The sequence below is a fragment of the Ciconia boyciana genome, chromosome 1 (genome assembly GCF_034638445.1).
Source record: "Ciconia boyciana chromosome 1, ASM3463844v1, whole genome shotgun sequence".
Taxonomy (NCBI): domain Eukaryota; kingdom Metazoa; phylum Chordata; class Aves; order Ciconiiformes; family Ciconiidae; genus Ciconia; species Ciconia boyciana.
In genome coordinates, this window is record NC_132934.1 from 145,256,279 (window position 1) to 145,273,918 (window position 17,640).

The following is a 17,640-nucleotide window of genomic DNA, read 5'->3' on the forward strand; positions in this document are numbered from 1 at the left end:
TAGCAGCTGCAGGTGATGTACTCATGAGCCCACACTGCTTTTACAGCTGGCACAGGCTGGTTGCCATTGGGATTTTGTACCCGAGGCGAGTCTGACTTGGCCGTGTAGCTCGTAAGCCCACATAGGGGTTTGAGGGTGTTACATTGGTCATTAAAAAGAATTACTAAATTAAAATCCCACTGCTCAATTTGAAAAATCCCCTGTGCCAGCAGCTTTCTAATTTGTTCAGGCACTTTGGCAGAAAACATCTGATGGAAGTAGCTGGCATAAATGAAGGAGGGTATCAGAGCAGACTGCAGAACATCACCTGGTACAGCAGGGGGATTTTTTTTGTATGTTTAAAAATATATGAATATGTCAGTGTGTCTCATTGTTATTCTGATATGCCCCTATATTTATGTGAGTTGCAGTTATGAAATGCAAATGATGCTAGTGCTGTTCTGGTTATTTAGGTGCCAAAGACTGCAGTGATATTCCAGGCACCGGAGCATGGTCTCAGTGTGGGCCTGATATTCTTTGTCACCAGTGCTATATACAGTGTATGTAACACTGCAAGTATATCACGGCTTCATCCTGCAAAATGCTGAGTGCTCTCACCTCTCTGTTTCTTCTAAAAGTGAAACATGCTCCTGCTGCACTGGAAAAACTCAGCTTATATTCTGTTGGATTGAGCCTTATATTAACCTACTATAGGTACTTTTATTTTAAGTGCAGTGGTGTAGTCATACAGCTATGCAGCCTTATAAAAAAATAAAAACAGTCTCCATTTAAGAAAATAAAGGTTGGGAATGCCAGCTTTGTTAATTAATTGAAGCTCCTGGTGAGGAACATTTAGGATTTAAATGTCCTAATATAAAGTGCTAATTCAAAGGATAAGCGACAGCCACATAGCAGACAGTGTGTTGTTACAGATAAGGCATTAGAGTAGGATTCAGGCTATGTGGATGCCATTGCTTTTTCTTTTATACTGAATTACTGCATGGCCTGGGACCGGTCATTTCCCATGTCTGAGCCTCTCAGCATAATAAATATAGTAAGGACAAATATGTAGCTCTTCACAAGAATTGAAAACAGTATTATCATTAAAAGGACACAACATAAATATCCAGGTTTCAGGATAAATTGGAAATTCAGTGCTCCTCTAGCCACACCATCTGCTGAGACCTAAAGGAAGACCTTGGCTGGTGTAGTATCTAGAGATAAAACAATTTGCAGCACAGGGGAATAAAAGTATCTCTGCAGTGGATAGATTAAGCTGCTTTTTTTCGCATTCTAATCTGTTAATCATGCACAGGGCTTAAGTATAGCTCAAGGCAGACCAGACATTGAATGATTTAATTTTGCGCTATTTATTGAACTGGATTTAATTTGAAGATATGCTGTTATCCGCTGCTCAGCAGTTCTTCAAAAAAATGAATGTCCATAATGAGATTTCTACCATGAATCAGTGATTGTGTGTTTAAAATGGGTCACGGGGCTGGCCTTTCCAGGCTCCGGCAACTGCAGCTGCCTTTACAACAGTCATGCAGGCTAACCTTCACAGAATTCACTTGAGGGTCAAATTTAGGGGCACTCCATTTAAAGTACTTACCATCCCTTTTTTTTGTTGTTTAAAAAAGAAGCGATGGGGGTCAGTAGCTTAAAGTAACCTCAGCCAGCACAGAAAGCAGAGAACAAAAATTAAAAGAGGGAGTCATATTTGGAGGTGAGGGGATGAAGTGGTAAATCTGAGCTTGGCCAAGAAGGTGGAAGCCGGTGGCCCTGCCAGCCCAGGAGAGAGTCCGCAGTGATTCCTGGGGAGAAGGGGACAGGCCCCAATTTCAGAAGCTGAAAAGGGCTGGGATGCTGAGATTGCGTAAATGTGGTCTGCCACCCGTAATGCATGTCATTACTGACAGCATCACAGCAAATTCCAGAGGGAGAGAAACAACCAAACATGGAAATGTGCTTCAGGACAAGACGGAAAATCAGCTAAATAATGGAGACTATTAAAGCATGCTGAAAAGAGGCTTCTATTAATTTCAAAATTTTTGCTTTTATAGTTTCTGGAAGGCTGTGAGCTCCTCCTGCAATGCTTTCATGAGCAAAGCCTTTCTTGGCTTTTGTGTGTGTGTGTGTGTGATTTTAGAGTGGAGTGCACCAAACACCAGAAGATTCACTGGCCAGGCCTGGAGACACTGTGGTTGTTCAAGGTAGGGTCAGATATTCTGGAGGCATTGCAAGATACAGGACAGTGTATTTTAAAGTGATCGGTGTCTGCACCACGCCCTTGCTGATGCTGTGCATAGGAGTGCATGTTTCTGAGACAGTCCTGGTTCATGTCGGTCCTGCTATCACATCTGCTGCTATTCCTTAACTCATCTCACACATGGGACTTGGAAGTGCTGACTAGCAGCAAGCCTGTGTGCTCCTTCAGGGCAGCGATTGTTGGCTGCCGTGAACATTTCTTTTGGCTAGGAACGTGAGGAAATACTTCTGTGAGGAACTAAGAAATTAAACAGGACTAACCTAAAATATTCAAGTAAATAGGTCTGTTAGTTCATCTGCTCCTTTGCCACATAAGCTGGCTTACTTTATTTAGCGCAATGAAAGATACAGGTATTACCTGCCATGATTTCCTGATTTAAAACTGGATAGCGAAGCAAAGAATCAGATCCCTCATGAACTGAATATATCAGGAAAGCAATAAAGAGGTTGAATATAAAATTGCCAGTGCCAGCCTAATGCATCCATCTTTCTCTCTCTACCTGTTTCGGAGTAAGACAAGGAGTACTTTCAATACTCACCAAGAATTTTGATGTTTTGTTTTTCCTTCTTCTTCTCTCCTCAATTTCCTCTCAGCTGTGTTCCTGGCTTCATTACAAAATTTATTCAGATAGCAAATGTACATTTTTGGGATAGGAATTGGAAAGGAATACTAACCACCAAAGGGAAAACTGTGTTGTGGAGATGAATACATACCTCACCTTGCAGCCCAGAGAGGGCTATAGCTCTTGAGTACGGTAGGTGGGATTGGTGGGGTGGGGGAATTAGGGAAACAAATTCTTTATTCGTTATCACTGTACTCCTAAATATTTTCATTGGGTTTACTGATAAAATCCTCAGGTCTGAAAGTGTTGAAAAGGGAAAGGGTATGTAAAGCAATATAAACTCTTTCCTTCTTCTGAGCAGCCTTTAGTCCAAGACGGCTGCCATGGATGTCCATCTGTCCAAGTTACTTGCTGGTACTTAGCAGTGTTTTGGACACATGAGAAAGGTTACTTCTGATGTTTTATTTTTCAAGTACATGAAAAGTATGGAGGACAGTTGAAGGGTTTTTTTGGGTGGGAATTATGGCCATCGTAGGTCAAGGTGCTCCTGGAGGGCCTAGCCAACTGCATTAAAACACAAACCTAAAGAATACTGAAAAATGAATCCTGTGATGATTACAAAGGGTATTACATTCCCTCTATAATGCAATCAGCCTATGGGCAGTTAGATGCTGTAGCTGACAGCAGTCACAGAGGAGCGCTTTCTTTTCCTCACACCTCCGTACTTCTTCACACTCTATCAGCCCACTTTAATCTCTGACTCATAAACAGCTTGGAGATGACTACACTTACTCCTCTGAGTTGATCTATTTCCAGAAATTAGTGGCAGAATGAGACTTTCAGGCAAATAAGGTGACCTTTTTGAAGTTAGTTGCTTCTTTGGCCATCACAGTCTCCTCAGAAACATGCCGTTTTGGTTGCAGGCCTCCATCTTTCCCTTTTCCTATGGCAGCTGCAGATTTATTCCCTCCACACCAAGGCACTTTATATTCCTCAGCAGCTCGGATATCAGTTCAACATCTGTTGGTCTGGTCACACAGGGATAAAAAAATTATTATTTAGTAATTGGCTAACTCTCATCATGTAAAAAGTTGTTTATTCAATTCGCAAGGGCCACAGTTTCATGTCTATCTGTTCTTGACAATGACCGATGGCACACAGATCAATATCTTAACAAAATTAGAGTTGTCTGTAATAGGACCGACCCTTCAGTAAGTTTTCCTTTGTTTTCCTGACAATCTCTTAATGACCTTCTGTATGTACTATCTTGTCAAAGCTTGCATTTTTTTAACCCGGATGAGTAAATGGAGTGACAATATCACTGACCCCTCATGACTGTCCTGTTATCATTTCAAATGCCGCAAAAGACTGGACTTACAGCTAGTTTGGGCACGTGCCTTGAGAGGCAGCTGCCTTTGGCTGCTCCAATTTTACATGTTGGTATTTTGCCTGCGCTTCACAGAATCACAGGATGGTTGGGGCTGGAAGGGACATCTGGAGGTCTTCTGGTCCAACGCCCACTTCTTCTTCTGACTTGGTTTTATACATCTATGTTGGAAGCATTTACAGCTGAGCCCATCACCCTGCCTACTCTTTACAGTCAATGGAGAGAAAGTGGCAAATTCAAGGTGCAGATTGTTTGATCCAGTACAAATATAGGATGAGTCATGCCAGAAACATCTGTTGCTCTCCATTGACTACAAAGAGTGCCCAATGCCAAAGTAGATGTCTGTACTGGGAATGTTGAATCCAAGCAGATTTAGCCTCCTCTCTCATCTTTGTATTTGCCTTTTAAAGTCTCCTGACGCAGCTCTGTACACTCTTTGTGGTCTTCCTCCTTGCTGCTGAACTTGAAAACTTCACCCATGAGGACTGGGTTGAATCTGCATTGCCCTGTCTGAATTAGTTCACATCTTATAAGTGTATTGAAATTCCAACTAAATGATGAAGGCAGACTTTTCCCGTGCATCTTCAGATCCAGTGTTTGCTCACTAGGAGTCCTTAAAGAAATCAAAAGGGCCTCTGCATATTCACCATACAGGTCAAGCAGGACAAGTACTGCACGGTCCAAGAAACCTCTTGGTGGCCAAAGTGGAAATGGGATACTATCACACTTTAGGCATGTCCTTTCTTACTTACACTCAGGCATACTTTCAGTAATTCACTTGCCTCTTCCAGCTAAGTCACTTTTTTCTGACTGACGAAGAACAGAGTCCAGTGCTTCTTCCTTTTTCACCACCCTTTAAATAAGAGCAATCTGTTTCTACTTGTATTTCCTTGAAATAACTTAATTTGCTAAATACACTGAGCAATAGCTTGTGCACTTAACCAAGTAATTGCTTTTTGGCAGCCTTCTCTAAGAATCTGGTCTCTCTTTCCCAAATGTCTTTCTGTATATTTCCTGTGCACGTGAGGAAGTTTCCAGTACTTTTTACTATAAGTGTCCCACTGGGTTGACACCCTTAGACTGGAAGATGCAAGATCCTCTTCTTGCCCCCAGGCAGGCTCTCTCTGACTCCTGCCTACCCGGAGTGCAGATGCAATATGAGAGACACATGTCTCAGCCTGTGCAGCACCAAGCTGGGCTACTGCTGGTTTACTCTGGAGACCCACCTTTGGTAAAGCAAACCACTCCTCAGCCTCTCCTTGCTTTTTAAATTTCTCTTCTGTTATTATAGTATTAACTTCATTGTGTTTTGGACACAAGAATACAATTTGAGCATTCGGTTAAGATCTAAGGTGACCAAGTTGACCTTTTCTCATAAGAACTTCTTCAAGTTTTGAGTAACCTGAAAAAAATTACATATGCCTTCAGATATCAGATCATCTTATTTCTCAGTTTTGAGCTTCCTTATCTTAGTTCCATGATTCTTGGAAGCTGCCCCAATTTATTGCCATCTGCTTCTTGGTCAACAACTTCATGGCATTGCTGACTGATTTTCTTGCTCTTTGTTACAGTTTTTCACTTTCCACCTCTTCTCCTTTTTTTTTTTTTTTTTTATGTTTCGTGTTTTATTTAGCTAGTATTAGGCTGGCTTCTCTCCTAGTTCGACTTGCTTAGAAGGCAACTCTTCCTCTTCTTTCACAGCTTCTCCTTGCACTACTTTCTTCCAGAAGGTAGCAGGACAGACTCTAATTTAAGCATGTGTGGCTTAATACCATAGGTGCAATTTAGTGGAAGTTTGTTCTATGGCTCTCCCCTGAAGACAGGCCACCTGAGCTATTGCCAGCTCACGCTGAAAGTGTTTTCCAAACCAGGTGACATTTGCCAGATGACCAGATGAAAAGTAAAATAAATTAAGAAACAAGTAGATTCAGAAAACAAACAAAAAGAAACAGAGCAACCACAAGCTTTATTGGCTATCTCTGTTTGGAGCAATTCCCAAAGTCCTCTCTGTGTTTTGTTCAGCTAGGAGCTGCTGGGACATGTCTACGGCTGGTTGGAGCCAGGAGCTGATTCCCTTGACAAGCTGTCTGCCCTGGCACTATCTCCCCTGCTACAACCTGCTGTTTACAGCAAAGCTCTGCCAACGAATTTCTTGGTACACTGGTGATTCAGCTGAATATAAGCGCACTTCTGGAAACATCCTGTATCCCACGGTCATGACACTTCAGTTTTAAACACAGTATTAATTTATGACTCCTCAGTTTGTGAAACATCATCTTAGATAGCATTAGCTTGTGATCTGCCATCGCGCTTCGGAGAGTCCAGGCTGGCCACCTGGCCTGCCCTCTGTTAGTATCAACTTATCAACAGGCAGTTCACTTACGTGGTGCAAACATCTCCCTTCTGGCAAAGAGGTTAATTAAGAGCTGAATTTGTAAGAATCCAGGCATATAAATTTTCTATATTGCAGGCCTCAACAGCTACTTATTTTACGACTGTTCCAGTGCTAACAAGAAATATAGCTTATTACTAGCTTTAGACAAAGAGTAATTATGATAACTTGGGGATTGCCCTGATTACAGCTTGCAGGATCCTGTTTTTGCTGACAGAAAGATGACAAGTTTGAAGGGGCTTGTAAGCATTCGGAGGTGATAAAGTGAGGTGTTCTTCCTTAAAAGATTTAGAGTCTCATCTCAGTGTTATAAAGCAGAACTAAATCCAATGAAAATAAGCAGGTGTTCCAGCCTCAGGAGGAAGTTCATGCGTATGCAACCAGGCAGGGCAGGAATGACTTGCCTTCAGACAAGTTAAGTACTTGTAAGGCTTGTGGGACCTATAGGAGTACAAGTTACTAATGTATACTTGATCATAAGAACAACCTGCGATATACTCTGGAACCCACAACCCTTCTACAGCTTTTCTGCTGTTCATGGCAGCTAAAAAGGCATTTCAAAATTGTTAGGATCCATCATGACAAATGATGGCAAAGCCAGCCAGCTGAAATCCTTTCCCTGAAACCTTGCAGAACTAAACATTCACATCCCCGAAGCCCTTAACTCTCAGAACTTCTCCACCCATAAGTATGCTAAGACTGTGTATGAGCACGAGAATTTTTATTATATAAAAATAATCACAGTCAGGACCTTGCACAAAAAATAGCAGGAAAAAATAGACATCAACTTTGACAGAAGCTCATCCACATCCAAATCCCTTTCTGTGATTTCCAGATGGCATCCATATTATCACTTGTTATGGAAGTCATGTTGGTGGTATCCTAAATGTGTCTGTCAATCGTCTTGCTGTGCTTGATGCTGATGTGGGCTTGTTCTAGTTAGAATTATTGATGTTGTAAGAAGATCCTTCTCTGAGGATTTCCTAGGAGTATTTACTTCAGAATAAGTAAATCTTTTTATTAGTCACCCTAGTGGTTTTCCATGTCCCCTCACCAAAAAGTATGAGGTCTGCACTGAAAGCATGTATTTCTGGGACGTTCTTAATTTATGAAGGTTGGTTGTTGCTTAGACATTCATTGCTCATTGCCTATGCAAATAAGTAAAACTATTTTCTTCCTATTCTTCCTGTAATACTTCTCTATGCATTCAGGTGTTCTGGAATGCGTATAGCAATACACTTTGATGTCTTTTATCGAAGAACAAGTTTCTTTTGCACTGAGTAATATTTTTAACAGATATGGGCATTCAGAATAATTAAGATAATCCAAAGAAATCCAGCTACTCACTACAGTTACCTTCTTCACGGCTAGTAGTGCAGAAATAATACTGCAGTTAGGGTGATGTGCATCACACTTCTGATTCTGGAGAAGTTATCAGTGGCAGGTGCCACGCTCTGTGAGTACGGCTTGCGTCCAAGCTAGTAAGTCCTACCAGTACCTAAGCCGCCGTGCAGAGCTCACTGCCTTAATCCATATGGAGACAGTCCATAAGTAGAAGGGCATCATTGAATCATGTGTGTCAGCTCTATGAAGAAGCACTTCAGTGTTGTATTGCTGGGCTCCTTCTAGCGCTGTGCTCCTTATTGCAGCTGGAGTGGGGTCTAGACACTTCTGCCTAAGCTAGGTGTAGAAATCTATTTGAGCCTGACAGGTTCAGGTTATTCACTTGGGTTCAGAGTCATGAGAAAGTATTTACATTGCCTCTGGACTTTGATCCCAAAAGCAATGTAGCTACATTCATACTGTCTGGTAGCCAAGCTAGTAAAACATGCATGAAAACAGCCTGTATGTCTCTGCACCTGCAGCACTCTTCTATATAAGACCAATAGAAAGTGGCAAGCAGACTATATACCTTCCAGCCACTCCTGGTGGCCTGCTTAGCTGCTCTATACAGAGCTCAGGATATTCTTTGGGGACTTGTTTCCAGTTTCTTTACTGTTTTGCATTCATGAAGCTTGCTTTGGTCTTCTTTCTTCTGCTGCTTCCTGTTAAGCTGGTTTGCTATTGCTGTTATTCTCCCCACTGTATAAGTAGCTCTCTCATGTTTTTGCATGTTTTGCTTTTTGCAGCTGCTGTTATGAAACTGAAGCAGCTCTTCAGTTGTAGCTGAAACATTGAGTGTTTCTGTCTTTTACTGGTGGACTACTGGAGAGGTGCCTGTTGGCCCTCTCCATTTAACTGAGCTTCCAGTTACATGCTAGTGTCATGACCATGTTTGCCAGCCAATAGGGCATGTACATTTGCCTGATAAGCTGATCTCTTGTTGAGGCCAGCTTGGCTCCCAATATTTCCTTCAGCAGCAAGACTTGTTTTATGCAATAGGAAATCCTCTGAGCGTAGAGGTGTTGGGTGAGGACGAAAATACTATGGCATCCCTAGCAACAGAGCTACCTGGGGTTTATAACTTGGGAATGACCTGCTAAAAAACCCATTATTATCCATTCCCAAATCCTCCCTCCTTGATTGTGTCTTTTGGGGAATGTCGTGCAAGGTGATGGTGGCTAAACTCTGGTTAGTCCCATAACTGTCATGGAAAATGATATAAGTAACTTGGTAAACGTTCCCTGCCTCTACTCCCCTAATTCCAACACTTGTGATATCTCAGTCATAGATCAGCTGGATGAAGATTCCTAGTTCCCAGATCACCTGGATAAACAGGCTAGTAAAACATTCCTAATTTATATAATTTATGCTTGCTGAGCATCTCCAAAGGGATGTATTTGCTAAACTCAGCAAAATGTGTAAGCCAGCTATATTGTAAGGCATAAGGCAAATGCTAATTTGTCTGTAAAACTGCAGTCATGACCTAATGCAAATACCCCTTTTTCTATAGTAATGTGCTTCCTGGACAAGTTATGGGACTAAATTGCATGCAGGCATAGATTTCATCCCCACTAATGCAAAAGGTTTGTGCGGTATTTAAGTGTGGGATTTGATGCAGATTAGTTGACTTGAAAATGAAAAATCATGAAGGATCCTCATCTCCAGCACAGTTCTCTGTACTAAAAAGAATGTACAGAGTTCTGCTTTTTTGAACACACAGAGAATCAGAAAAATTGACACCGTTTTCATCACCAAGTTCCTTCTCACCAAGCAGCCCACAAATACCTCTTCTCAGGATCATACTGCTATGTTTGTTTAGACTGCTCTGAGGTCTGCCTACCTCTTTCACCATCTGGACTATCTCTCATCCTTCCAGATGCCACTGGATCAAAACAGTTCTTAGAAAGCCCATGGTAGTTCCTGAGAAACTTCTGAGCAGCTGTCATTTTTCTTTCTTTTAGGCAGGGATATTACCAGTGTTTTGGGTAAAAAGGCTGCTTAATCTCTGCTGCCAGCTCAGATAAATTAACTTGCCAATTTCTTGCAATTCTCTCAAATGAAGAATAAAAGTTACTTCCAATTATTTCAACTTGGTTTAATCCATCTTGTATTCATATTAAATTACCAGTGATCTCATAAACAATTTTTTCCCACAATTTAGCCCATTATATAGCAATTATATTATTTGGTATATGTTCGTTAGAAATGTTCAGCTCAGGGACAAGCCCAAATTAATTTCTCATACTTCATTTATTCTTAAATTTCATCCTTACAATGTGTCTTCCATTCTATGCCTGGAAATCAGATTCAAACCCCACCACCACCACTGGAGCCCCAACTGCAGTTCCATTACTCAGCTGAATAAAATGAAATGCGCTTAACAATACTAATGTCACAGCTCGGAATGGGAAACCTCTCCAGCCCAATAGACAAGGCTCATTCCAGCCCAGCACCTGAAATTATTTCAAATTTGCTGATTACCTATACATCCAGGAGCTAGTAACAGATTCACCCAAGCATAATGTCTGGAAATAACTGAAAATTGCGTAGGCTTTTCTGGAGAGGTATGAAGAGGTGTTTTCCAAATGACACCCCTTGGAAACTTCTGAGGGCCATTCAAGTCAATGGAGCCTGGTAGTACTGTGTTCCCCTTTGCACAGTTGCGGATGACTGCACGAGGTAGAAGGCAGTAGCAAATCGAGCCCAGGTGACTGAGGTGTGTTTGGGTGCCAGGATCAATGCTGCTCACTTGTTTCAAATAGGACAGGGAGTGCTAACTAGTACCATAATATCAAATCCTATCCCTCTTATCGTTTGTCTTCACTTGTATTAGATTCTTCTTAAATGCAGACTGGTCCAAGAGCAAACACATGCTTTTCATTTCTGACTGGTTGGTCTACCATATGTAAGAAACAGTGGCCAAGGACTTGATATCAGCATGTCAGATAATGTGAACTGCTAGGATCACGGAGCTATGCAATCTACAGTAGTTGAGGCTCTCTCTGGAGCTCTTTTCTTCCCAGGTGAACGACTGTACATTTTCTACCATGATGCATGCCCTGGCATGCTGTCCTGCAGTTCTAGCAGTGAAAGTAAAACTTGTGGTGATAGGGAAGAAGCCTAGTGAATGCAGAGTAGTGCTAGAAGATAGGAAAGGGTCCATGGACAGTGGTGGATAGAGGTTACAATGGGCACAGAATCATAGAATGGTTGAGGTTGTAAGGTACCTCTGGAGGTCATCTGGTCCACCTCCCCTGCTCAGGCAGGCCCACCTAGAGACAGTTGCCCAGGCCCATGTCCAGACAGCTTTTCAATATCTCCAAGGATGGAGACCCCACAGCCTCTCTGCGCAACCTGTGCCAGTGCTTGGTCACCCTCACAGGAAAAAAGTGTTTCCTGATGTTCAGAGGGAACCTCCTGTGTTTCAGTTTGTGCTCGCTGCCTCTGGTCCTGTCACTGGGCACCACTGAGAAGGGCCTGGCTCTGTCCTCTTTGCACCCTCCCTTCAGGTACTTATACACATGGATAAGATCCCCCTGAGCCTTCTCTTCTCCAGGTTGAACAGTGCCAGCTCTCTCAGCCGTACCTCATAAGACAGATGTTCCAGTCCCTTAATCATCTTTGTGGCCCTTCGCTGGACTCTCTCCAGTATGTCCATGTCTCTCTTGTACTGAGGAGCCCAGAACTGGACTTACCACTCCAGGTGTGGCCTCACCAGAGCTGAGTAGAGGGGAAGGATCACCTCCCTTGACCTGCTGACAATAATCCTCCTAATGCAGCCCAGGATACCATTCACCTTCTTTGCGGCAAGGGCACATTGGTGGCACCAGGACCCACAGGGCCTTTTCTGCCAAACTGCTTTCCATCTGGGTGACCCCTAGCATATATCGGTGCTTGGAGTTATTGCTTCCCAGGTGCAGGACTTTGCGCTTCTCCTTGTTGAACTTCATGAGGTTCTTGTCAGCCCATTTCTCCAGCCTGTCGAGGTCCCTCTGGATGGCAGCACGACCCCCTGGCGTATCAGCCACTCCTGTCTGTTTTGTGCCATCAGCAAACTTGCTGAGGGTACACTCTGCCCCATCATCCAGATCATTAATGAAGATGTTGACCAGGACTGGACCCAGTATTGACCCCTGGGGTACAGGGCTAGTTACTGGCCTCCAACTAGACTTCATGCCACTGATCACCACCCTCTGGACCCAGCCGTTCAACCAGTTTTCAGCCCATGTCACTGTCTACTCATCCAGCCCATACTTCAGCAGCTCCTCTATGAGGATCTTATGGGAGACAGTCTCAAAAGCTTTACTGAAGTCCAGGCAGACGATATTCACTGCTCTCCCCTCACCTGCCAGGCTAGTACATGCCTGAAGAAACTTAATCAAGGGATATTGAAAGTTAGATGCCCCACTATTTCATAGATTAAAGAGTTTTACAAAGAAAGCTTATATGGCCAGATCCCTTTGTAAACAAGAGAAATCTGCATTTAAATCTGAGAAGATTTAGATGGTCTCGAAAGCCTAGATATAAGGTATTTTTTCTGTGTGAGGGAAGAAAGCTGTTATCACATTCTTGTTTCTCTACAGGTGTCGTGGTTTAACCCCAGCCAGCAACTAAGCATCACACAGCTTCTCGCTCACTTCCCCCTGGTGGGATGGGGGAGAGAATCAGAAGAGTAAAAATGAGAAAACTCGTGGGTTGAGATAAAGACAATTTAATAGGTAAAGCAAAAGCCGCGCATGCAAGCAAAGCAGAACAAGGAATTAATTCACTACTTCCCATCGGCAGGCAGGTGTTCAGCCATCTCCAGGAAAGCAGGGCTCCATCACATGTAATAGTTACTTGGGAAGACAAACGCCATCACTCTGAACATCCCCCCCCTTCCTTCTTCTTCCCCCAGCTTTTAGTGCTGACCACAATGTCATATGGTATGGAATATCCCTTTGGACAGTTGGGGTCAGCTGTCCTGGCTGTGTCCCCTCCCAGCTTCTTGTACACCCCCAGCCTCCTCGCTGGTGGGGTGGGGTGAGAAGCAGAAAAGGCCTTGACTCTGTGTAAGCACTGCTCAGCAATAACGAAAATATCTCTGCATTATCAATGCTGTTTCCAGCACAAATTCAAAACATAGCCCCATACTAGCTACTATGGAGAAAATTAACTCTATCCCAGCCAAAACCAGCACAATAGAGAAAGTGATTGCACATCAGTGCAGCTGACAAAACCAAGCAACCATACCACTGCACAAGTTGAAACATTTCTGCACATAGGAACAGAATAACAACACGCTCCCAGAAGGATCTGTCATGGGTGGAAACTTAAGCCAGTGCATTTACAACGAAAAGAAAAATCAAGACAGTTCTAGAAGAGCAAAATATTTTTAGTTGGAAAGGGTACAATAAAAGAAGAAAGCATCTACATTTTTTAGCAAAAAGAAAAGCAGCATATGGTAAAACTGTCTAAGAAGTTTGAAGGCTTTAATGGGTGGGAAAAGTGAAGAAAGCAGAACCAGAATATAAATGGCTGTGACAGGCTCCACAAAATGAAATGCTAGCATTTGTGAAGGCTAAGCACAGTTCCCACAGAGGAGTACAAGAACGGTTTGTCAGCCTAATCCACAAACAGGTAAGAAAGCCTGGGGCCCAGTGCAACCCCACTCACCTTTTGGAATTATATTACTGAAGGAAAATTCATTATATGTAAGTAAAAATTCAGAGTAAAGTGTCATTATTTCAGCAAAGAGGCTTTCCATGGATCCAGTTTCACTAAGCTGCAACCTGACTGTTGAAGTGTAACTCTTCAGTAACACTAGAGATATCTCAATATTCTAACAATTTGCTGTTGACAGTGAGATAGTGACCTGGGATACAACATGACTTCTATGTTCTGTGACTGAGTCTTCCATGACACCAAACAGCACAAGGTATTACAGCGCTACCACTACTGCCCTGATGGGATGGATCACACAAACCTAAGCTGAACCTTACCGTCTGTTACCCTCTATCTATGCTATTTAATCTGTACCAAACTATGTAAATATCACACATCTCTTGCTTGTTCTTTGTTTTTTTTAAAAAAGGGGTTTTTTGAAGTCTCCTGCCCAGCTCTTCTTGTTTTCATTTTTCTCTCTGTGCTGGCTGCATCCCTTAAGGTCTCCAGTAAGCCCAGTATCTGCTTTCTATCTCTTTCTTTACCCATCATGTCATATATGTTTGTGGAGTTTTTTGTTGATTTATAAAGAAAACTTTACAAGTCTGTAAGCTTTCAGCAATATGCACACCTAAAGGGCCCACCCTGGCCCACTCTTTTCCTCCAAGTTCTGTAAGAAAAAATTACACATAGTCAGAATTTTACCTAATATTCTACTCTGTAGTCAAAATAATGCTTTAGGTGCATCAAAACTGTACCATGATCTTTGCTGAAGCTGATGATAATGGTGTAATTAGAAGACTGTCAGTATGCATTCTGTTTCAATAGACAAATAACATCCTTGAGTGGAAATTTAACTGCACATTAAATCCTGATTTTTAAGCAGGACTTTAATCCAATAGCAAATTCCTCAAATTACCCCTACTGTTCTGCTGTCTTCTTTTCAGTTAGTCAGTTTGGTACCCTTACAATTTCTTTATCTGCACTCCTCTCTCCTCTTTTTCCTTTACGACTACATCAAATCTTTATCAGTCTCGCACAAAAATCTGTTGGATCTGCAATAAATGACACGCTTAACTAAGGCCCTGAAATGCCTATTCAAACATACATCCAACTAACACGAATGGCAAACTATTATAAATTGCAGACTTAAAGTCAGTTTCAGCAGTTTTTGAAATCTGTCCTACATTACATTCAGTTGTGAAACTCCAGCAGATGAAGAATTGAGAGTAAGAAGTTATGATGTACTTCAAAAACTATTGTAGTAGAAAGTTATCAGATGACCTCCTTCCTGTTAAGGATAAAGATCACATCATCTTCCTGTTGCTTTTCAGAGGTATTTTTGTGTAACTTCTGGTGGAAATCATGAGCTTATAGCCTCCTCCAGTATTCAGTCACCTGGATTGATTTTTGCATGACCATAAAGGCAAGTCTTACTCTTTACTGATAGCTCAGCACTCACATTAGTCTCATGCATCCTAAAGTTAGTGTTAAAGGGAAGTATAGCCACAACATATTTATGACAAATAACAGTTTTCTGTAACCCCCTCCAGCTAATTATTAAGTAATTCTTTCTATAGATAGAAAAAATGAAAAAAACCTTAAAATCTTAAGTACTTCTTTAAACACAGTATTTTAAATGTACTCTCTATCAGTCCTGTGGAATTTATCCTGTGTTTTGCTGCTAACAGAGGTGACTGATGAAAATGATGAGAGACCTGACTAGTCTCATGCATGAAGCGTGAACCTCACACAGTTGGCTTGTTTAATGGTCCACTGCAGCCTGATACGTTTCACCTCATGCATTCCTTCTCCTGCCTTCCAATCCTGCTGGACAAACTGGCTCATCAATTGAGGTCAAGAAGCAGGGGAGAGATTGCCTTCTCAGAGAAGTTTCTCTGAAGGACACACAGTTCAGCAAAAGACTTGCATTGTAATTCCTCCTCCAATATGTGACTGGACACAGGTCTTTATATGACATTACAGTGAGGGACACATCTCCTAAATATGACCTAAGCCTATGAGCAAGGGAGATGTTAGTTGAAATACGTCTAGTTCATAGCAGTGTGACCTGGAAGGAAAGCTGGTTGGGAAGTGACAGTTACCACATGAAAATCAAGGAATATAAAGGAAACTATTAAGCTGCCTAGCATTAAACTTTATTGTAAAAAATAGTTTAAATCTACTTTTAGAGAGGGCCTTCATGCCTTCTCCCTGCCCAGTCCTCCTTCCCCCAGCTGAAATTAAATACCAAGCCTTGCTACTGTAAATTGGCAAAACGAAAATAGAAATGAGGCTTATGATGAGGGAAAGTAAAAAAAAAAAGATTTGTAGCATTAAAGCCTTTTATGACTGAGGCAGCACAGATGTTATACATTTGTCCCAGCCCTTGTATCCTGTTTTGAAAACCAGACACAGATTTCTCATTCACCAGCCACAGAGGGTGTACTTACATTGCCTGGAGGCTTTAGGGTATGTGGTTCTTCCCTCACTTCTTGATGCCTCCAAGGGAATGGACCATTGAATTGACCTGGGTTAAAACTCCTGGCAAAACAGAAACAAGACTATTTTTAACTTTGATCAATTCCCTGATATGGTTCACTGTGTTACTGCACAAACAGCACAGCTGAGGGTGTGATGTGAGGGGAAAGGGACTTGTATGGGGCAGCCGGGAAGCAGGAAACCCTTCAGACAGCACTGTCATTAAAGCCCACGTTTCATGGTACTCAGCTTGTCACGAGGCAGCTGTTAAGATCTTGAATCCTTCTCCTGGCAAAAATCCCCCCTCCTTTTTTTTTCTGATAGGGTGTTGAAATGGGTGGCTGCCATGCTCCTCATGCTACAAAGGGCACAGGTGACACATGCATGCTCCTGTCACACTGCAAAGCCTGGAACTTCCCCTCTGAACAGCGATTGGAGCGATAGCACAGGTATGCTTAAATATATAGGAGTTCAGTGACAACCACAGTTACATTGTATAAAGAACACGTGAAGCCTTAATATCTAATAATTTTGTTTAAATGCCATTCACAGTATTGCAACTGTTAATTACTACTGTACATACCATTGCAGTGTCCACTGACTGTGTAGACCTTTAGTTAACATCTAGGACAACAAATTATGGCTCAAAACACTGTTTGGCTATGTCAACTAAAGAGTAAAAAGACTGCTGCTGATCTAAAGTAGGAAACACATACAATGTCAGAGGAGATGTGGGAACACCAGTAAAGTTGTACAGACTTTTCCTTTGAGCGTTTAGTAAGTTAAAGCTTTATAAGAAAGGCCCTGGAGCAGAGCCCCTCTGAACTCATGTTCATGCTGAGCATCCTGCCCACAGGTGCACAGAGGCCATCGCTGCCTTGCAGTTCTGCATCTGAACCCTATGGTAAGATTTAGCCTACCCAGGTAGAAACATACTAGTGATTCTTAATACATGTATAAGAGAACATATAAGAATTTCAATGTTATTTTATTATTGTTAGGATTATGAAAGTATACTAACTACTACATTTTTACATAATTCTTCACATTATGTTGGTACATTAAATATATTGTAACTTAGAAAGGACATTTCTGAGGCCTTCTTTCTACTGCTCCTCCTGATCCACTGGCTACTCCTTTCATTGTGCCAATATAAATGTTTTAATGAAGAAGAGGAATAAAAAATTTTGTTGGGGTGGATTACAGTCCAATATTTGTTGATGAGATCAAGCAAGACAAAGCCCAACAATGAAGGACAGGACAACTGCAGCAAAGCAGGGACTGTTACAGGAATCGGTCAATAATAACGTTTCCCACCAATTTGGTTAGTTTCTTTCTAGAAGGTAGCTCACGGCCAGGCTGTTGCCCTTGCATCCCTATAAAACCATATGGAGGGACAAAAGCATTTTAAGCTGCTCAGCAAATGTTTGACATGGACTAGGACAAAATTGGTTTCTTGCTCCACTCCTGACATGCACGCTTGTGTCCTGTGTGCCAAATATCCACTAATGGCGGTTTAGCCAGCTGTGCAAAACCAGAGGTTC